Source organism: Thamnophis elegans, chromosome 6 (genome assembly GCF_009769535.1).
Source record: "Thamnophis elegans isolate rThaEle1 chromosome 6, rThaEle1.pri, whole genome shotgun sequence".
NCBI lineage: Eukaryota > Metazoa > Chordata > Lepidosauria > Squamata > Colubridae > Thamnophis > Thamnophis elegans.
In genome coordinates this window covers 3,479,458-3,502,675 of record NC_045546.1, presented here as the reverse complement: position 1 = coordinate 3,502,675, position 23,218 = coordinate 3,479,458, and the positions used below count along the sequence as shown (strand labels likewise).

At 43.8% G+C, this 23,218-nt stretch overlaps 1 protein-coding gene across 1 annotated transcript in view; it reads left to right on the top strand.

Annotated features, from left to right (window-relative positions):
- Positions 1 to 1,165: 1,165 nt before the first annotated feature.
- LOC116510229 (serine/threonine-protein kinase PAK 1-like) overlaps positions 1,166 to 23,218 on the top strand; it is a 43,782-nt gene continuing 21,729 nt past the window's right edge. The window contains 1 exon segment of the mRNA XM_032219698.1: positions 1,166 to 1,229. The gene's annotated coding sequence lies outside the window, so the exon portion shown is untranslated.

Sequence of the window (23,218 nt, the reverse complement as noted above, 5' to 3'; positions counted from 1 at the left end):
TTTAATTCTATATTCTATTCTATTCATTCTATTCTGGATTATTATATTTCTCTATTCGTATTTTATTCTCTATTCTATATTTTATTCTATTCTCTGTTATTCTATTCTCTGTATTTTATTCTATTTCTGTTTTATTCTACTGTATATTATTCTATTCTATTCTATATTATATATTCTATTCTATTCCCTGTATTTTATTCTATTTGTTTATTCTACTGTATATTATTTCTATATTCTATATTCTATATTCTATATTCTATATTCTATATTCTATATTCTATATTCTATATTCTATATTCTATATTCTATATTCTATATTCTATATTTTATACTATTCTTTATTCCATTCCATTCTGATTTCTCATTCCATTCTATTTAATTCTATATTCTATTCTATTCATTCTATTCTGGATTATTATATTCTCTATTCTTATTTTATTCTCTATTCTATATTTTATTCTATTCTCTGTATTTTATTCTATTCTCTGTATTTTATTCTATTTCTGTTTTATTCTACTGTATATTCTATTCTATATTCTATATTTTATTCTATTACCTGTATTTTATTCTTTTTCTATTTTATTCTACTGTATATTATTCTATTCTATATTCCATATTTTATTCTATACTCTGTATTTTATTCTATTCTGTTTATTCTACTGTATATTCTATTCTATATTCTATATTCTATATTCTATATTCTATTCTTATTCCATTCCATTCTGATTTCTCATTCCATTTCTATTCCATCCCCTCCACCAATCACCACCGCGCCTCCAACTCCCCCCACCCCACCCCGCCTTGCCAGCCGGCCTCGCCCCTTCCCCTCCCCCCTCCCGCCCGAAGGTGGGGCGGCGCCCCCCCTCCCTCCTCCCCCCCGCCCTTGGCCCAATGCCTATTCCAAGGCGCGGTGGGGGGGGGGAGGGCGGGGCCAGCCGTTGCCAGGACATGCCCGGCAGCCAATGGCAGGGGCGGTCCGAGCGGCCGAGGAGGCGGGCCCTGGCGAGGTCCGCGGGTGGGCAAAGGTAAGAGGCAGCCGGCGCGCCACTCGCCGCTTCGCCGCCGTGCAGGACGGAGCTCCGCGGCGCAGCGCTGCAGGAGGAGGAGAAGGAGACGAAGGGGGCGCGTCCTGCCCGGCCGGCCTGGGCGAAAAGGTGGTGGGGGAAAGAAGGACTGGCCGGTGCGGGGAAAGCAGGAACCTGGCAGCCCGGAGGTGAAGCCGGAGCCCGGTGAGTGTTGCGGGGGAAGAGGGCAAGTTTTCTCCCGGCTGGGCGTGGAGGAAGGAGGCGGCCGGCGGGGATCGGGCAAGGCTGCCTCGCTTCTGCTCTCCACCATGGCGATGGCCAGCCTGGGGTAGGGCGAAGGTCGGGATCCGCAAGCTGCATCGCTGGGGAAACAATGCCCGGCCGACCCGCGATCGCGTTTGGGGCGTCCCTGCCCAGCCCAGCCCAGCCGCGCGGCCGGGCTGGTTCATTCATTCAGCCGCTCCGCTAACAAAGGCGCTGCCGCCTTCCTTGGCCAGCCCGAGGCGAGGCTGGGTTGATCGGGCTGGGAGAGGGAAGCACGCAGCCTACCTTGCCTTGCCCTTGGGGAGCTGTTCCTGGAAGTCCGGCTCCACAGAAGCTCCGTGGAGCTTTGGGTCTGGACAACGACCCTGTGAGGTAGGCTGGAGAAAGGGAGACACACAGGGAGAGAAAGAGAGAGAGAAGAGAGAGAGAAAGAACGGCACACACACAGAGAAAGACAGAGAAAGAGAGACATAGAGAAACAGAGAGAGAGAAACAGAGATAGAAGAAAAACACACACAGAGAAAAAGAGAGACAGGGATAGAAAGAGACAGACAGACACACACACACAGAGAAACAGAGACAGAAAGAGAAACACACAGACAGAGAGAAACAGAAAGAGACAGAGGGAAAGAGAAACAGAGAGAGAAAAAGACAGAAAGAGACACAGAGGGAGAAACACACAGAGAAAGAGAGAGAGAAACAGACTAAAGAGAGATAGAGGGAGAGAAAGAAAGACACACAGAGAGAGACAGGGATAGACAAGAGACAGAGGGAGAGAGAAACAGAGAGAGAAAAGACAGAGAAAGAGAGACAGAGGGTGAAACCCACAGAGAAAGAGAGAGAGAAACAGACCTAAAGAGAGACAGAGGGAGAGAAAGAAAGACAGAGAGAGACAGAGATAGAAAGAAAAACACAGAGAGAAACAGAAAGAGACAGAGGGGAAGAGAAACAGAGAGAGAAAAAGACAGGAAGAGAGACAGAGGGAGAAACACACAGAGTAATAGAGAGAGAAACAGACTAAAGAGAGACAGAGGGAGAGAAAGAAAGAGAGAGAGACAGAGAGATAGAAAGAAAAACACACAGAGAGAAAAAGACAGACACATGCACACACAGACAGAGAGAGAGAAACAGAGAAACAGAAAGAGACAGAGGGAAAGAGAAACAGAGAGAGAGAAACAGACTAAAGAGAGACAGAGGGAGAGAAAGAAAGACACAGAAAGAGAGACAGAGGGAGAGAGAAACAGAAAGAGAGACAGGGATAGATAGAAAGAGACAGACAGGCGCGCGCACACACACACACACACACAGTGAGTTCAAAGTCACCCAGTCAAGTTCTCTACTGGGTTGAAAGGGTGGGGGGGTTTCGATGCAGGAATCCCGCTCCAAAAATCCTTTCCGCTGACTCTTCTTCTCTTCTTAACCCATTTAAACCAGGGGGATTAGAAGGCCAAGGTTTCATGAATTAGGTTGGGTTTTAACCAGGGTTAATGTATTTTCTGCTGGCCTTGGGATCCCCCCCCCTCCCCAATTCAGCCTGTTTGGTTTAGTAGTTGATGGTGTGAATGATGTGTAATTTCCCCCCCCATTTGGAGAGGGCTGCGCCTTAAATCTTAAATTTTTCCATGATTGGCTGGCTGAGCAGTGTTGGAGAGCAAAAAAGTGAGTTTTCGCAGTGAGATGGGTGGCGTATAAATTCTATTAAATAATTAGATTAAATTAAATAATTAGATTAATTAAATAATTAGATTAATTAAATATTAGATTAAATTAAATAATTAGATTAAATTATTAGATTAAATTAAATAGTTGCATGACATGATTAAATTAAATAATTGAATTAAACAAAATGATTAACAGAGTTGGAAGGGGCCTTGTAGGTCATCTAGTCCAACCCTCCTCCCGCCCAAGCAGGAGACTAATAAAATAAAACAATCAAATTAAATTAATAAAGGGAAGTGTTGTATGGTGAGTTTGGGTTTGGCACAACTTGCACTGTGGATAAGACAAAAAGTTATTCAGCTTTGCCCAAACATATTTTCACGTGTCTGCTATAAGCTTATAAAATAAAGGCTTAGATCAATGGAATGTTGGTTAAAACTTCCTGTACGGTGCATGGCCGGGATCATATATTAACCCGGTTTGATTAAACCATGGTTTCGGGTTAGCCACACGCAAGACATTCCCCCACACGATTCATTTCCAAGCCACAGTGCTGAATTTTATACTAGCCTCCCTCCCTCAAATAATTTATCTGAGATTTTTGCCTTGTGGCTGAAATAGCTCTTGTCTGTATTTCTCCAGCTAATCTGAATTCTGAAGAATTGCACTTTGTAAATGCAAATTCGTGCATTTTCCAGTGCTTTGTTTATGTTTAGGAACTTTAAATTAAATTCCGAATATAGAATTCTTTAGGAGAGACAGATGATAGCGAAATAATCCTTTAACCATTGCAATGCTTACAAAACGACAGTAACAATAATAATACATTAATAATAATAATTATAAATTGCGGCACAATTCAGTAGTGCAAATGATCCATTGGAATTTGTGCAAAAATTTTAATATTAAAACAGCAACAAACTGGTGGGAACATCAGCCTGAAAAAGTCACCGAAAATCAGATGGTCAAGATCTTGTGGGATTTCCGTATACAAACGGACAAAATACTGGCACATAATACACCAGACATCACACTGGTTGAGAAAAACAAGGTCACAATCATAGATATTGCAATACCAGGTGATAGCAGGGTCGCCGAGAAGGAACATGAAAAATCGCAAAATACCAGGACTTAAAAATCGAAATTCAACGACTATGGCACAAACCAGCCAGTGGTAATTCCAGTGGTAATTGGCACACTGGGTGCTATTCCAAAAGCACTGGAATTACATTTAAAACAGTTAAAAATTGACAAAATCACCATCAGTCAAATGCAAAAAGCCGCACTGCTTGGATCTGCACGCATATTACGAAAATACGTTACGACGTCCTAGGCCCCTGGGTGGGGCCCCGACTAGTAACCAATGCCATATCCGGCGAAACAACTGGCCGCTGTGATACAATTGTATAATAATAATAATAATAATTAATAATATTCTCCGACATTACCTTAACAGTTCCTAAGTCCTTGATAGGACTCGAGCTGCTGAGCTACCAACCAGCCCCAAAGGCTGTGAATCTCACCAAAGATTCAATAATAATAATGTAACAGTGATACCCATTATCATCAGGGCACTTGGTACCATGTCCAAAAACTTTTACAATACATCAAGAAATTGCAACTTCCTGCAATAATACCAGCAGAACTGTAAAAAAACTGTGCTACTAGGAACAACATATTTTAAGAAGATACTTGGTTGATACCTAGGATGCTGGCAGCAGCATTAGCACCAGTCAGTGTATCTGCGACACATGTTTAAATGTTCACTTGCATTTTTCAATGTTCAGTTGGCTGAGTTTCATGTTTAATAATAAAGTGTATATAATAATAAAATTGCACAAACTGATTACAAAGCTCAAAATTGCACAAACTATTACAAAGCTAGACATGGCCGAGTTGCTAAATTTATCCGCTGGTCATTATGTAAAAAAATACCATTTACCTGTATCCAGAAATCAGGGGAACATAAAGTGGAAAAAGTTATTGAAAATGAGAAGGGGAAGATCTTATAGGACTTTTGTAACACAACACGCCAGATATCACAGTTGTCAAAAACTGAACGTACAATTCGTTGATGTCGCGGTACCAGGAGATGCAAGAGTCGAAGGAAAAGAACTGGAAAAAAATCATTAAATACGCGCCCTGGCCATCGAAACTACACGATTATGGATGAACATGTAACAGGATACCCACTGTCATCGGGGCACTTGGCACCATGTCCAAGAATTTTATAAGATACATCAAGAAATTGCAGCTTCCTGCAACAACACCAACGAACTGCAAAAAACTGCGCTACTCCGAACATCTTATATTTTTAAAAAGGTATTTAGTTGATACCTAGTCACTGGCAGCAAACCATATCAACCATATCACCACTCAATGGTATTTGTGATGCATTTTGTATGTTCAGTTGACTGAGTTTCATATTTAATGAATAAAGTATAATAATAATGACAACAACAACAATAATAATATAACAATAATATAACTTGGGTGCAGTCCCAAAACAATCGGCGTACCCTTTAAACACCATTTGGCATTGACCAAATTTGCCATCCGTCAATTGCAGAAGGCGGCTTTCCGCCCCAGTCGTTGCTATTCAGTTGACTGACTTGTATGTTTCATGAATACAATAGATAATAATAGCGATAGTGATAATAATAAAAAAAAAAATTTGTGATCTCCTGTAAAGAGACTCCACTGATTGAATGCCCCTGTCCAGAAGAGATTAAGGACAATTATAGTGGTTTTCAACCTCAGCAACTTTTAGATTTGAGGAATTCAGCTCTCAGAATTTTCCGAGGAATTCTGGGAATTGAAGTCCACACTTCTTAAAACTTGCTGAGGTTGAAAACACTGGTCTACTCTTATCAAATTGGGGGTCAGGTCAAAAGATTGATAGAGGCTGTAACCCACTAAACCTCTTTTTTGGCTGCAGACTCATCTTACTTTAAGCCCAGGAAATATACAACTTTCCATAATCCTAATTATGCCCAACGTTTATGGCATCTCTCCCCCCACTTTCTGCTACCATCGATGGTTAGCATTGCAATGCAATTAGTCCTTATGACCATTCCTTTAAGTGACTATTTGGAATTACGACAGCACTAAAAAAAAAAATAGTGACTTATGACCAGTCTTCACACTTACAACGATCAAAATTCGGACACATAGTAACTGGCTCATAGTTATGACGGTCGCAGTGTCCTGGGGGGGAGTGTCACATGAGTCCCTTTTGCGATCTTGGGACAATCAAAATCCACGGGGAAGCCAGATTCACTTAACAATTGTGCTACTCACTTAACAACTGTGGCAGGACAGGTCATAAAATGGGGCAAAACTCACTGAACAGCTGTCTCGCTTAGCAACATAAATATTGGATTCCATTGTGGTCGTAGATACAGATTTACCTGTACAGGGAGGTCTGGATTATGATTATAATTGAGCCCAGAATTAGGGTCGTAAGTCTTAACCTGTTGAAATTTGAAGCTCAGTTGCAGTTGTAAGTAGAGGATTACCTGTAACACGTTAACTGACATTTATGTTGTTAAGTGAGTTTTGCCCCATTTTACGACTTTTCTAGCCACCTTTGTTAAGTGAACCATTAGCAATAGCAGTTAGACTTATATAACGCTTCATAGGGCTTTCAGCCCTCTCTAAGCAGTTTACAGAGTCAGCATATCGCCCCCAACAATCCGGGTCCTCGTTTCACCCACCTCGGAAGGATGGAAGGCTGAGTCAACCTTGAGCCGGTGAGATTTGAACAGCCGAACTGCAGAACTGCAGTCAGCTGAAGTAGCCTGCAGTGCTGCATTTAACCACTGCGCCACCTCGGCTCTTACAGTTGTTAAATTAGTAACCAGTTGTTAAATGAACCTACTTTCCCCATTGGCTTGTCTGAAGGTCGCAAAAGGGAATCGCACGGCCTCGGGGATGCTACGACCGTCGTAAATACAGATCGGTGGCCAGGTTGTCCAAATTTTGATCATGAGACCATGGGGATGCTGCAGTGGGTCATAAGTGTGAAAAAATGGTCATAAGTCACTTCTTTTCAGTGCCGTTTTAACAGCAAACGGTCACTAACCGAATGGTCGTATGTCCGGGACTATTTGGGGTACATGACTGCCCTTGGTGGGACGGCAAGAAATCAATGCATCGTGGTTTGTGGTTCACAAATCCCTTTGGGCATGTATAGGACCCACAAGCTGGTTAATCTTTGGGCAAGAGGGATTTAAAATATATCTACTGTGTTTCCCTGAAAATAAGAATTTGACCCCCCCGAAATAAGCGCTTGGCCTTATTTTCGGGGAGGTCTTACTAATTTTGAGGTGCAGGAGGCGGTGAACCGTGGTCACCTCATGGCTGCTGCTGTGTTGCAATATTTTCGGGGAGGGCTTATTTTAGCGCATGCACCCAACAGCCCCGATGGGGCTTATTATGCGGGGAGGTTTTATTTTCGAGGAACAGGGTGTGTGTGTATGTGTGTGTGTGCGTCTTTGTGGAAAGCTTTCCATTTCTCCCTGTTTAAGTCATAGAAACGCTGTGGGTGGCTGGCAATCAAAAGTTGACCTTCTTCCAGATGTGGGGACTTCAACTCCCAGATTCTTGGCAGCCTCCCTGCTGCCTTCCCTGTGGAAGGGGCTTGTGTGAATGGCTGAAGTTGTGGGTTCCCCGCTGCCTGTTTTTAGCCTTTGATTTATTTCCGTCAGTCTTGGGCTGCCTCTTCAAAATACCAGCCGAGGCTGGTGCTGGTTGGCTTTTGTCCGATCGGAGCAAAATCCCTTTCTGTGCAAATCCAAGGAAAATCTGGCAAATGTGGATTCCCAGGAAGGCTCCTTATTTAAAGCATTGTTTAGAATTCATTGAGATTTCTTGGTAAGATTGACATGAACTAACTCCCTAAATCGGGGTGGGGGTGGGTCAAGCTTGGCAACTTTAGGATTGGTGGACTTCAACTCCCAGAATTCCCCAGCCATACTTCTTCCTTCCTTCCTCCCTCTTCCTCCCTCCTTTCTTTCCTTCCTTCCTTCTTTTCTTTCTCTCTCTCTCCCTCCCTCATGCTCTTCCTCTTTCTCTCCTTCCTTCCTTCCTCTTTCTCTTCTTCCTTTTTTTCCTCCCTTCTTCCTCCCTTCTTTCAGTCCTTCCTTTCTCTCCCTCCCTCATACTCTTCCTCTTTCTCTCCTTCTTCCTTCCTTCCTTCCTTCCTTCTTCCTCCCTTCTTTCAATCCTTCCTCTTTCTCTCCCTCCCTCATGCTCTTCCTCTTTCTCTCCTTCCTTCTTTCTCTCCTTCCTTCCTCTTTCTCTTCTTCCTTTTTTCCTCCCTTCTTCCTCCCTTCTTTCAGTCCTTCCTTTCTCTCCCTCCCTCATACTCTTCCTCTTTCTCTCCTTCCTTCCTCTTTCTCTTCTTCCTTTTTTCCTCCCTTTCATTCCTTCCTCTTTCTCTCCCTCCCTCATATCCTTCTTTCTCTCCTTCCTTCCTCTTTCACTTCTTCCTTTTTTCTTCCCTTCTTCCTCCCTTCTTCCCTTCTTCCTCCCTTCTTTCATTCCTTCCTCTTTCTCTCCCTCCCACATGCCCTTCCTCTTTCTCTTCCTTCCTTCCATCCTTCCTTCCTCCCTTCCTTCCTTCCTATTTCCTTCCTTTTTTCCTCCCTCCTTCCTTCCTTTCTTTTTCCTCCCTCCCTCCCTCTTTTCCTTCCTTTCTCTCTTTTTTTCCTTTCTTCCTCCCTCTTTTCCTTCCTTTCTCTCTTTTTTTTCCTTTCTTCCTCCCTCTTTTCCTTCCTTCCTTCCTTCCATCCATCCATCCATCCATCCTGACTGGGGAATTCTGGGAGTCGAGGTCCACAGGTCTGAAAAGTCGCCAAGGTTGAACACTCCTGCTCTGAGTCTTCTCCACTAGTAAAGATTTGGTATATCTCAATACCGTGGAAGATGGTTTGCACTTGTAAAAAAATGAACCTGGAAAATACCAGTGGCAGGTTCACACAACCCGCCATACCCGGGTTTAACCAGGGTCCATTGCTTTGCTTGCCTATTCTGCCATGCTCGAACAAATCAGCCATATAGAATGGTAGCCTTTGACGTCTGGCTTCTCAACTACATAGCCCATCCTCGCCGAGGTCAGGTGGCTGAGTTCCCCCCCCCCACATCAGAGAGGGTCCTGTTTCCATACCGTCCTCATCCTCCGTGGGAACTGAACCCACCTTTTTATTTTTTTTAAAGTCTTCTAGTTTTGTGGCCACCGGTGGGTCTTCTGCCGTTGAGATCTCACATCTTTCCAGAGGTTTTTCTGGCTTGAAATGCTGCCACGGTTTTTTCTGAATGAATTGTGGCGTTCTCAAGATTTGGAAGGCCCCCGTCCTTCTTTGTGGGTGGCTGGTTATGATCGAGAAATCCTGACAGGCAATGGGTTGGGTTTTTTCATTGATGCCTCCTAACGAGAACCATGTGTGATGTCCCGAGCAAGTAAGCTGCATTCGTTTATTTCTCTTCCCTCCTTTTCCCCGGCCCGCTTCCTGCTTCAGTCCCCCCTCTCAATTCCACAAACCGGTTTTTCCATGGAAGGAGAATGCTAAAATGTTGGTTTTCATACCCCCGAGTTGCTTGAATTTAATGAATTAAGCCATTGGAATACAGGTAGTCCTCGGCTGAACGGCCTCAATTGAGCCCAATATTCCCGTTGCTAAGCGAGGCACTTGTTACGTGAGTTTTGCCTCAATTTAAAGCCTTCCTAGCCATAGTTGTTCATGGCATCCCCTGTGTTCTGACCTAGGATTCCCAAAAGCATGACGCCGAGTCCTCGTCCTGATAAAACCTCTTTTATTTAAGTTAAAGGGAATTCCTCTCCACTCCCGGCCAAGAGTCTTTCACATGATTTCACAACTACAGACCTTATCAGGCTTGGAGAGCTGCCAGGCCGATATCTTCTAAACGCCACGCTGTAGCAGTAATTACCTGGCAAGAAGTCAGGAACAGATCTTCGCCCTCATGAATGGAACTGATTGCCTCCTGCAAACTCCACCTCCCCTGTCGCTCCTCTTTGATTTCCTCTGGGAGGGGCCATTCACTGTCCACCTGTGGCCTTCCTCCCAAGTCGACCCTTGTTCCTTAGCTGTTCCCTTCTCCTGGCAGCTCTGTGCATGCGCACACACTGGGAACAGGCTCCAGCTGTTCTTCTGCCTCACTGATCTCCGACTCCGAAGGCAGCTGAAAACTGTCAGATGGCCCTGGCCCCCTCTCTGCCTCCGACGCAGAGCCCTCATCGGAGCCTTCCCCAGACTCCAGGACTGGCCATCTTCCTCCCCAACCTCTCATTGTCCGACTCTGCTGCCAGCTGGCGGGCCACAACACGCTGCAGTTAAGTTAGTAACATGGTTGTTAAGTGAGTTAAGCCCCCATGGACTTCACTTGTCAGGTTACCAAAAGGAGATCAGGTGACACCCACCCAGTGTCATTACAACCATCATAAATATGAGTCAGTGGCCAAACTGTGAAAAATGTGAGTGAAACAAATGAAATCAGAATGATTTCAAATCAAATGAAATCTAAATGAAGTCAGTTCACCAGAGAAGATCACATGACACCCCCCCCCCCCAATGAAGCTGCAACCGTCATAAATACGAATCAGCTGCCAAGCGTCTGAATTTTGATTACGTGATCATGGGGCTACTGCGAATGGCCGTAAAGCTGAAGACGGCTCATAAGTCCCTTTTTTTTCTGCAGTGGTGGTGTAACTTTGAATCATCACTTAAAAAACAGCCGGTAAAACAAGGACTGCCTTTATCTACAGGCAATCTGCATGAAAACCGGTTCACATTTACGACGGTCGCAGTGTCCCGGGTGTCACGCGATCCCCTTCTGCGACCTTCTAACCAGCAAAGTCAATGGGGGGATTCAGATTCACTTAACAACCGTGTCACTAATCGAACGACTGCAGTGATCCACTTAAACAACGGTGGCAAGAAAAATCATCGGATGGGCCAAAGCTTACTTTAAAAAGTGTCTCACTTAGCAACGTAAATTCTGGGCTCACTTGCCGTAAGTCGAGGACTGCCTTCAATTCAGTTTTATTTTAACTGAGGTGGCACAGTGGTTAAATGCAGCACTGCAGGCTACTTCAGCTGACTGCAGTTCTGCAGTTCAGCGGTTCTAATCTCACCGGCTCAAGGTTGACTCAGCCTTCCATCCTTCCGAGGTGGGTGTGAAATGAGGACCCGGACTGTGGGGGCGATATGCTGACTCTGTAAACCGCTAGAGAGGGCTGAAAGCCCTATGAAGCAATATAAGTCTAACTGCTATTGCTATTGCTATTTTTTCTAGGCTGCCCAGTGGAATGGCTACCTCGATTTTCTCTAAATAATAAAATACAATTGCAGAAACAAAACCGAATCAGGTTGACAAAACAGGGACTTAATTGTGTTTCACACACAACTCAACTGGAATTAGTTGTGTGAAATTAAAAAAAGAAACTGGCAAACAGAGAGAGAGAATATTCATATAGCTTTCTCTCCGTGATGCAAGCTTATCCTGTTACGAAAGCCCATTGCTCAAGTTGTGCGAACGGTTGCAGGCGTCCTGGTTGTGAGGCATGCTCAGCGCATCACACAATTGTTGCTGTGTGCAACTTTCCGGTTGATCTCTCTTTTGCACGGGGTTTCTTTTAACATTGGCAACTTTTAAGATGGATGGACTTCAACTCCCAGAATCCCCCAGGCAGCAGTCACTGTCCCGACATCTTAAAACAGGCTGGCTGGGGAATTCTGGGAGTTGAAGTCCATACATTTCCCTCTGTGAAGTATTTATGTTGTGTACTGTTTTTTTGGAGGGGCTGTTTTTAACTGTTGTGAGTTGTTGAAAGTCACTAAGAATGAATAAGTTGAATGAATGAACTGGTGGAGAGAAACTCGCAGGGTGTTTTGGGGGCTTCCCTCAGTTTCTCAGCCCAGGCCTCCCTCGCAGGGTTATTGTGAGGATAAAATTAAGGGAACCTGCTTGAGGCCTTGGAAAAAAGACGACATAATCGATAAATAAGTTTGGGCCTGCTTATAGGCTTCTAATGAGATGCCCGGTTCTTCTTTGCAATCCTAGAAGTAAATAGGTGAACGTTGCTCTGGTTTTAACTTGGTAAAAACTTGGGTCTCCCTGAAAGAGCATTGAGAAATGACGGTGGGTGCAGTTTAATACAAAGGGATCATCAATCTTTTAAATCTTTACTAAAGTTGATTCATCCCAAAGCACATGTGAAATTCTGTTTTTAGCTGGTCATCTCTTGATTAGGAGATTCCTTTCTTTTTTTCTTTCTTTCTTTCTTTCTTTCTTTCTTTCTTTCTTTCTTTCTTTCTTTCTTTCTCTCTTTCTCTCTCTCTCTCCCCTTCCCTTCCTCCTTTCCCCCTCCTTTCCTTTCCTTCCTTTCCTTCTTTCCCTTCCTTTCCCTTCCTTTCCTCCTTCCCTTTCCTTCCCTTCCTCCTTTCCTTTCCCTTCCCTTCCTCCTCCCTTCTTTCAATCCTTCCTTTCTCTCCCTCCCTCATACTCTTCCTCTTTCTCTCCTTCCTTCCTCTTTCTCTTCTTCCTTTTTTCCTCCCTTCTTTCATTCCTTCCTCTTTCTCTCCTTCATATCCTTCTTTTTCTCCTTCCTTCCTCTTTCTCTTCTTCCTTTTTCTTTCTCTTTCTTTCTCTTCTTCCTTTTTCCTCCCTTCTTTCATTCCTTCCTCTTTCTCTCCTCCCTCATAGCCTTCTTCTTTTTATCCTTCCTTCCTCTTTCTTTTCTTCCTTTTTCTTCCCTTCTTCCTCCCTTCTTTCATTCCTTCCTCTTTCTCTCCCTCCCACATTCCTTTCCTTCCTTTCCTTTTTCCCCTTCCTTTACTTTCCCTTCATCCTTTCCCTTCCCTCCTTTCCTTTCCCTTCCCTTCCTCCTTTCCTTCCTTCCCTTCCCTTTCCTTCCTTTCCTTCCTTTCCTTCCTTTCCTTCTTTCCCTTCTTCCTTTCCCTTCCCCTCCTTTCCTTTCCCTTCCCTTCCTCCTTTCCTCCCTTTCCTTCTTTCCTTTCCTTCTTTCCCTTCCTTTCCTTTCCCTTCCTCCTTTCCTTTTCTTCTTTCCCTTCCTTTCCCTTCCCCCTCCCTCCCTTGCTTTCATTTACTCTCATTCCCTTTCCCTCCCTCTTTTCCTTTCCCCCTTCCCTTTCTCCCCCTCTCCTCTCCTCCCCTTCCCCCTTTCCTTTCATTTACTCTCACTCCTTTTCCTCACTTCTTCCTTCCCTCCCTCCCCTCTCCTTCATATATATTACATTTTATGAACTGGAAAATGATTCAACAAGGCTGCCTTTGTGGGTGGAAATACGCAGGGCACAATTTTCACTCTTGGTGACTGCATTGCCTCTCCTTGTGGTGTCCCCCATAAGGAACCGCTGACGCCAGGCGGGTTTAGGTTGGCAGATCTGAGAAACGGCAGGGCTCGCTGGACTGACTCCGTTTCCCTAATTTACGAATTTAACAACATGGTTGATATTCAACACAAGCCAGGAGTGGGGGGGGAGAAAGGAAGGAAGGAATGAAGGAAGGAGAGGGGGTGATGGAAGGGCAAAAAGGGAAGGAAGAGAAAAGGGGAGGGAAGGAAGGAAGAGAGAAGGGGAGAGGAAGGAATAGGGAGGAAAGGAATAGAAAAGGGGAAGGAGGGAGAGAGGGAAGGAAGGGAGATAAGAGGAAGGAAGAGAAAAGGGGAAGGATGAAGAGAGAGGAGGGGAGAGAAGAGGGAAGAAAGAGAAAAGGGGAGAGAGGGAAGGAAGAGAAGAGGGGAAGGAGGGAGAGAGGGAAGGAATAGGGAGGAAAGGACGAGAAAAGGGAAAGGATGAAGAGAGAGAAGGAAGGGAGAGAAGAGGGAAGGAAGAGAAAAGGGGAAGGAGGGAGAGAGGGAAGGAAGGGAGAGAAGAGGGAAGGAAGAGAAAAGGAGAGAGAGGGAAGGAAGGAATAGGGATAGAGGGAAGAAAGGAAGAGAAAAGGGAAAGGAGGGAGAGAGGGAATGAAGGGAGAGAAGAGGGAAGGAAGAGAAGAGGGAGGGAGAGAGGGAAGGAATAGAGAGGAAAGGAAGAGAAAAGGGAAAGGATGGAGAGAGGGAGAGAGAGAAGGAAGGGGAGAAGAGGGAAGGAAGAGAAAGGGGGAGAGAGGGAAGGAATAGGGAGGAAAGGAAGAGAAAAGGGAAAGGATGGAGAGAGGGAAGGAAGGGAGAGAAGAGGGGAAGGAGGGAGAGAGAGAAGGAAGGGAGAGAGAGAGAATGAAGGGAGAGAAGGAAGGAAGGAGGGAAAGAAATTCTCCAAATTTTGCTGCTTTTTTTGCACTATACAGGAGCTAAAATAATTGCTCCCAAATTCCTGCGCCAGCAGTTTGGATGATAAGGGGACCATTGATGAAAAAAGCCAGGCTGTTTTCCCTCTAGCCTCCCGTGTTAATTAATGTTCTGCTTACCGTGTTGGAAAACGCAGGCGTGATACTAAATTGAATCGGACACAACTTGGGCCTGAGGTGTGGCTTACACTGGATGGGTTCGAGCAGGAGGAAGAGAACCATCTGTCTGGCATGCTTTCCTTTGCCCCTCACGGGTTGAGAACGGGTGTGTGTGTGGGTAGGCTGGATGGCCTCTAGGGAGCTCGAAGTCTATAAAGAAGGTCTCTTTTGCAAGGATCCCAGCAGCTGGCAAATGTCTTGAAAAACGTTTAAGAAGACGTTGGATATCCATTTGTCTGAAGTGGTGTAGGGTTTCCAGCCTAAGCAGGGGGTTGGACTAGAAGACCTCCAGGGTCCCTTCCAACTCTGTTATTCTATTCTATTCTAAATGGATTTAGATGTGGGCTAAGAGTGGCTTGTATGGTGAGCTGTAGTCTTATTGTTGCTCACTTCTATTACGGCACTAAGAGAATTGGATTTTTATGGGAATTTTAAGAAAATCTAGAGAAGCAAGACTTTTATTAAGCCAAGTGAGCTTGTGTGTGTGTGAGAGAGGGAGGGAGGGAGGGAGGGTGGGAGAGAGAGAGACAGACAGACAGACAGACTTTGGGCCAATCACCAGGAGACGGTGAGTTCTAGTCCTGCCTTAGGCATGAAAGCCAGCTGGGGGACTTTGGGCCAATCACCAGGAGACGGTGAGTTCTAGTCCCGCCTTAGCCATGAAAACCAGCTGGGTGACTGGGCCAATCACCAGGAGACTGAGAGTTCTAGTCCCGCCTTAGGCATGAAAGCCAGCTGGGTGACTTTGGGCCAATCACCAGGAGATTGTGAGTTCTACTCCCGCCTTAGCCATGAAAACCAGCTGGGTGACTGGGCCAATCACCAGGAGACTGAGAGTTCTAGTCCCGCCTTAGGCATGAAAGCCAGCTGGGTGACTTTGGGCCAATCACCAGGTGATTGCAGTTGTTAAATTAGTAACACAGTTGTGTAGCACATCTGGCTTTCACGTGAAAGCCCGATGTGTTACACAATTGTGTTACTAATTTAACAACTGCAGTGATTCACTTAACAACCATGGCAGACAGACAGACATATTTTCAAAGACTGAACAGACATAATGAGCTGTTCAATCATTATGTTGGCACCGAACTTCAACACCGATGCTATATTTAAAATCCTGACTCAGGGCTACACGATATGCGGATGACTTAAATTGTGATTTCTTTTTTATTTATACTACCTGAATCACCTTCCCCAATGCTAGTTTTCTTTGTCACTCAGGGACTGTCCAATTGTTCCGTTTTATTTTTGTGGCTTTTATCCAGATAGGAGAAAATAGCAAATATTGAATGCAGAACCAGAGTTGAGTGCGACGTATAACCTGCTCGCATTATAACCATTTGTTTAGTGGCCGTTCAAAGTTACGACGGCCCTGAAACAAGTGACTTATGATCATTTTTCACACTTAACGACCGTTGCGCGTCCCTGTGTTCAGGTGATCAAAATTCAGACGCCTGACAGCTGACTCATATTTATGACGGACGCTGAATCCCAGGATAGCGTGATTCTCCTTCTGCGACCTTCTGACAAGCAAAGACAATGGGGAAGCCGGATTCGCTTAACAACCGTGTGACTAACGTAACGACGGCAATGATTCACTTAACAACTGCGGCGAGGACGGTCATAAAATGGGGCACAATTCACTCGGCAAACGTCTCACGTCAACCTGTGCCTCAATTGTGGTCATAAAGTGGAGGACCACCTGTATCTTTGGGTGGAGGGGCAGGGGTCTGTCGTAACGTCAAACGGTTGCTAGGAGATGGTCATAAGTCAAGGACTGTCGGTATGCAATACAGACAACGTTTCCTGGCATTATCAAGCAATTCTGCTTTTCCTGCTTGCTAATTCAACCCCGTTTTCCTCACTGATTCTGTGGGAAGTGGTAAGTCAACTGATCCTCAGCATGGAAAGTGGCTTTGTGAGATCCCATGTGATCCCATGAAAGAAATGTTCTCTGTGTTTCCTCTAAGCAAATTTGTTTCTCATGCGCGATGCACTGCGTGTGATGATCTCCCACCAAGAGACGTCAGTGACTGATAATGGATTGATGTGGCTTGTAGAAGGGGGAAAGAAATGATGTCATCATGGCTTCTTCCAGATGTCTGTGCATGAATGGGGTCTTTGAGGATTACAGGAGGAATTTTCCCAGCTGATCTTGAGTGTCTCGAGTTCGAAACACCGCTCTTTTAAAAAAAAATAAAACCAGTTTATTTATATATTTTCCTTAATATACATGTTTTACGAACAGCGTATTGTCTGAGTTACTTTGCTTATGTAATAGTATATAATATAATAATATATTAAACGTAAAACATACATAATAGTATTTTTCCACTTTCTGATTTCCACATCTATTATCCAACCATTGGTAGAATAAGTCCCATGTTTGATAAGTATTCTGTATCTTTTTATCTTGAATGCCCACCTACCCATTTCTGCCCAATCTAGTATTTTTTTAACCACATCGTCTTCTCTGGGGGCTTCCTTGTTTTTCCAATGTCGCGCATGTACAATTCTTGCTGCCGTCAAGACATGTGATATTAAATATATATTCCCTTTATCCTATTTTTCAGGTACTAGGCCTAACAGAAATATTTGTGGCTTAGAGTCTGTGTTGCTTTAACATTTTTTCTAACCATTTATGTATTTTTGTCCATTATTTTTTTTTTGCCTTTCCACCTTTTTTCTTATTCTTGGCTCAAGAGTTCTTTTAAGTTTTAAGTTTTCTTAAGAGTTCTTTAAAGTTCTTTTAATTATTCAGGTTGGGAGCCATTGTTTGGAGGCCCCCAAATTTCCATTGCTAAGCGAGGCAATTAACTGAATTTGGGGCCGTTTTATAGCCTTTCTCACCACCGTTGTTAAGCGAATCACTGCAGTTGTTCAGTTAGTAACGTGATTATTACTAAGGTCTTACAGGTGTCTGGGAGAAGCTGCGATGACATCACACATGCTATGATGTCATTGTACAGATAGTCCTTGACTTCCGACCACAATTGAACCCAAAATTTCTGTTGCCAAGGGAGACTGGCGTTAAGAGAATTTTGAGTTTTTAAGTGAATTTTTAAGTGAATCTGAATTTTGATCACGTCAAAATGCAGCAATGGTCGTAAGTGTGTAAAACGGTCGTAAGTCACTTTTTTCAGTGCCGCTGTAACTTTGAATGGTCGCTAACTGGTCACTACGAGAGCAGTGAAAATAGTGACCGTTTTTCACACTTACGACGGTGGTCATGCAATCAAAATTCAGGTGCTTGGCAACTTGCTCACATTTATGACGGTCACGGCATCCCTTTTGCGACCTTCTGACAAGCACGGGGAAGCCAGATTCACTTAATGACCGTGTGAGTAACAACGGTAGTGATTCACTCAACAACTTTGGCTAGGAAGATGGTAAAATGGCGCAGAATTCACTTAATGCCTTGGCAACAGAAATTTTGGGCTCAATTGTGGTCGTAAGTCAAGGACTATCTGTACAATGACATCATAGCATGTGTGATGTCATCGCAGCTTCTCCCAGACACCTGTAAGATCTTGGTTAGGAGTTGCAAGTATCCTAAGTTTTGGCTGGACCATATTTTCAATCTTAGACCAAAATGTTCAACCAACTCAAATGGGACAATTTGGCTGCCTTCCCATAATCCAATTGACCTGGTTATTGGAAGGAGCTATTTCTGCATTCCCACGTGCATGCAATCAATAAAGTAAACAGGCAGGTTTATTGATTTATTATGAGAGGGTTATGTATTTATTCTTATTTACTGTATTATGAGAGGGATCCTGGAGTCTTAGTGAACAACCAGTTAAATATGAGTTATCTGTGTGCGGCGGCAGCCAAAAAAGTAAACGCAATCCTAAGATGCATTAACAGAGCGATACAATCAAGATCAAGGGAGGTGCTAACACCACTCTGTAAAGCCTTAGTAAGGCCACACCTAGAGTACTGCATCCAATTTTGGCCACCACATTATAAAAAAGACGTTGAAACTCTAGAAAGAGTGCAGAGAAGAGCAACAAGGATGATTAGGAGACTGGAGGCTCGAACATACAGTGGACGGGTGCAGGAAGTGGGCCTGGCTAGTCTAGTGAAGATGAGGACCAGGGGGAGACATGACAGCAATCTTCCAATATTTGAGGAGCTGCCACAGAGAGGAAGGGGGTCAAACTATTCTCCAAAGCCCCCGAAGGCCAGACAAGGAATAATGGATGGAAACGGACCAAGGAGAGATTCAACCTGGAAATAAGGAGGAATTTCCTGATAGGGAGAACCATCAACCCATGGAACAGAAGTTGCCTTTGGAAGTTGTGGGAGCTTCATCCCTGGAGGCTTTCCAGAAGAGATTGGCCTGCCCATTTGTCAGAAATGGTGTAGGGTCTCCTGCTTGGGCAGTGGGCTGGGCTAAATGACCTCCCAGGTCCCTTTCAACTCTGTTAATCTCTTCTATTTATTTATTGAAAGGGGCGAAAATAATTGAAAATAATTATATGGCCACTCAACTTTCACTCGTTTGCCTTTCGCATCCCTGGCTAAACCACCAGAACAGGGTCGTGTTAACCAGGTTTAAAACCTGGTTTGGCTTGCAATCCCCTCGTTCTTAACAGAATTGGCGAAGCCGGTTGTGTGAACAAAACTCCCAGGTCTCACGTAAGAGGGAATTCAGAAGAAAATGAAGCTTTTAAAAAAAAATTTGCCTACAGAAATGCGTTCTTCGCATCGATTTGGAGAGCTTTCGACTTGATTAAAAATCTTGCTTTTTTTGGATCTCGGGGGGGAAAAGTGGTGCGATCCCAGACTTTGAAAGCAAACTAAAAACGTTCAGGTTTATAGTTCTCCGATGTAGTTTTTTCATAAGGGACAGTTTTATTTCTGAAATGGGCCTGCGTGCGTTCGCTCGACCTCCGGGCGCAGCTGTAATCTTAGAAGGCTTGGCTGAGGATGGCACATTTATTTATACCGTGAACTTGATCGCTCTTTAAAAATAGCCCCTAATAAAATGCAGGTTATTCTGATCGGGATGGCCAATTTCCTGATTGAAAGCTTCTCATTCTCCCAAATAACATTTCTACTCGAAAGCAGGAAAATGAATTTCGAAAAAGGAGGTCTCGGGCAATAAAAAAAAAAGTATATCTGGAAATAGATTAAAAAAAGGATCTGCGGTGCCTGACTATTATTATTTGCTCCAAAATACTGGTCGGAGAAGCTTCTGCAATATTTTATTGCAGGAGATTTCTTCGAGGTCAGCGGCTGACATTAAAGTGGAAGTCAATATTGCTCCCTGGGGACTGCCTTGGAATTGAGGTCGGTCTGAATGTTATTTTGATGGCCACCCCAAAGCAAAGATTTATCGGTCGGGGATTATTGGAAGGATCCTTTAATTGCCAAAATAAAATAAAATAAAAACCAAAATAAAATAAGAATAAGCATCCATGGTGGCAATTTAAGAATCGCCTTGTCAGCTTAAAGCCGATGAAGAAAACCTGCATGGGAAATCCTCAGCGTAGGACTACCCAAAATTTCCGTTACGAAGCGAGACAGCTGTGAAGTGAGTTTCTGCCTCATTTTACGACCTTCCTTGCCACGGTTGTTAAGTGGATCGCTGCAGCTGTTAAGTTAGTAACAAAGTTTGTTAAGTGAATCTGGCTTCCCACGTTGAGTTTACTGGTCGGAAGGTCGCAAAATCACAAGATCCTCCCCCCCGGGACGCTACAACCGTCATAAATATGAGTCAGTTGCCAAGCGTTTTAAGTTTGATCACACGGAGATGGAGATGCCGCAGCGGTCGTAAGTGTGAAAAGGCTTAAAAAATGAATGGTCACTAAATTAACTGTTGTAAGTCCTGTATCTGCAATCCCACCACAGCAATCCTATTTTATAATTTATGATGAATGTATTTTATGAATATGATCATGATTTATCACTGGTTGCTTGTATACATGCAATGTATACAATGTATACAGAGAGCTTATGCAACAAAGACAAATTCCTTGTGTGTCCAATCACACAGAATAAAGAGTTCTGTTCTATTCTATATTCTATTCTATATTCTATTCTTATTCCCATATTCTATTCTATTCTGAATTCTATTCTATTCTAGATTCTATTCTTATTCCCATATTTTGTCCTATCCTATCCTATCCTATCCTATCCTATCCTTATTTCCATATTCTATTCTATTCTGAATTCTATTCTATTCTAGATTCTATTCTTATTCCCATATTTTGTCCTATCCTATCCTATCCTATCCTATCCTATCCTATCCTATCCTATCCTATCCTATTCTTATTCCCATAGGGTATAGGCGACTTATATGGAAGTCGCCTATACCCACGATGGGTGAAGAGGCGTCAAGTACAAGTAAGTAAGTTATTCCCATATTCTATTCTATTCTGAATTCTATTCTATTCTATATTCTATTCTTATTCCCATATTCTGTCCTATCCTATCCTGTCCTATTCTATTCTTATTTCCATATTCTATTCTGAATTCTATTCTATTCTATTCTATATTCTATTCTTATTCTCATATTTTGTCCTATTCTATTCTTATTCTCATATTCTATTCTATTCTGAATTCTATTCTATTCTATATTCTATTCTTATTCCCATATTTTGTCCTATCCTATCCTATCCTATTCTTATTCCCATATTCTATTCTATTCTGAATTCTATTCTACTCTTCTCTACTCTACTCTACTCTACTCTACTCTCTTCTCTATTCTATTCTTATTCCCATATTCTACTCTACTCTACTCTATTCTGTCCTATTCTGGACTCTGTTCTGCTCTACTCCACTCCGTCCTATTCTGAAATAATCTCCCATGGTTTTTTTTAAAAGAAAGTTCTCTCAAAGGTAGTTAATTTTCCATCATAAAAACAATGGATCAGGAATTCCAGAATTTTTTTTTAAACTAACAAATTCCACGGTCTGAAAAACTTTGAACAGTGTTGTTTTAGCAGAGTTCTTTCAGCGCTACCACAAGTCTTTAATTGGATGTATTTAGCATTCGCAGTGACTTTGCAAACCCCTCACGCCCCTAATTTTAATCCCCCGAGATGAGAAGTTGCTGGTAGCGGCTGACACTCGCCTGCGGTCACTTCTCCCTCTGGATTTTGGCCGCCATTGTCCAGAGGCACTCAAGCATACCTCTCTGGTGGGAGGGACTAGAAACTTGCTTTTCTGCTAAATGGGCGGGTTTTTGGAGGTGAGATGGAGGAAAATAAAGAGGGGGTTGATTTTTTAAATTTATTTTTTTTGCTGAGTCTCACATTCTTTGTGTGCAGTTTGGAAGAAGTGACACATAGGGGCTGGGGAGAATTCATCAACACGTAGTCCTCGCCTTATGACCACAATTAAGCCCAACATTTCCGTTGCTAAGCGAGACAGTCGTTATGCGAGTTTGGCCCCGTTTCTTGCCACCGTTCTTAAGTGAATCATTGCAGCCGTTAAGTTAGTCACGCGATGGCTAAGTGAATTGGGCTCTCCCACTGACTTTGCTTGTCGGACGGTCACAAAAGGAGATCGGGGACACGGCCACCGTCGTAAATATGAGTTCATCACCAAGTGTCTGAATTTTGATCAAGCGATTGATTTTTACTGCAGAAGCTTTTTCCTTGGTTGATTAATTTAGGTCCAATCTTGGTAGCTTTGAGATGGGAAGACTTCAACTCCCAGAATTCCCCAGCCAGCATACCGGCTAAGGAATTCTGGGAGTTGAAGTCCACCCCATTCTGAAAGTTGCCAAGTTTGAGAAACACTGGGTGGGAATGAAAACTAAGCCAAATTATTTTGATATTATAGATATTAGATCTTTTTGAGCTTTAGAGAAACCTGGCCCTTTCTGTTATGACCGAGGCTTCCCAAGAGCATGAAGCAAACTTCTTGTCCCGACAAAAATCCCTTTTATTAATTGACTGTGAATTCTGCTCCTTCACATCCAGCAAAGTCTTTCGAGGGAGGATTTACGGTCACAGACCTTATCTGGCTTGGAGAGCTGCCAGGCCGATCTCTGCAAAACCTGGCAAGGAATCTCGGAGAGTCACGAACCAATGAAGTGAACTAATGGTCTCCTGCAAACTCCACTCCCCTGTTGCTCCCTCTTTTATTTCCTCTGGGAGGGGCCATTCACCGTCCACCTGTTCCTTTACTCCCAAGTCGACCCCTGTTCCTTAGCTGTTCCCTTCGTCTGGCAACTCTGCGCATGCGCACATTGGGAACAGGCTCCAGCTGTTCTTCTGCCTCGCTGATGTCTGACTCCGAAGGCAGCTGATAACTGTCAGACGGCCCTGGCCCCCTCTCTGCCTCCGACACAGAGCCCTCATCCGAGCCTTCCCCAGACTCCAGGACTGGCCCATCTTCCTCCCCAACCCTCCTCACTGTCCGCCACTGCGTCCTGGCGGGCCACAACACTTTGCATTTTGGGAATGCAAGAAGGGAAAGGAACTGAATTGTTCTTTTATTGATTTACATCCTCCCTATTTTTACAAATAACTCAAAGGCGCGAACCTCCTATTTTCCCCAGCAATTCTGTTAGGTAGGTTAGGTTGAGGGAGAGCGATTGGCCCAAAGTCATCTTTCATGCCTAAGGCAGGACTAGAACTCACCACCTCCCTGCTTTCTAGCCCGGTGATTTAATCACTAGACTGGCTCTTTTGACTTCCAATTTTGGGCTCAGTTTTGGTTGTAAGTCGAGGCCAGCCTATAGTCTTGCCGATCACCGAAGTGTTTTTAAGAAGTTTGTCTGGAATGGTGCAGGGTCTCCCGCCTGAGCAGGGGGTTGGACTAGA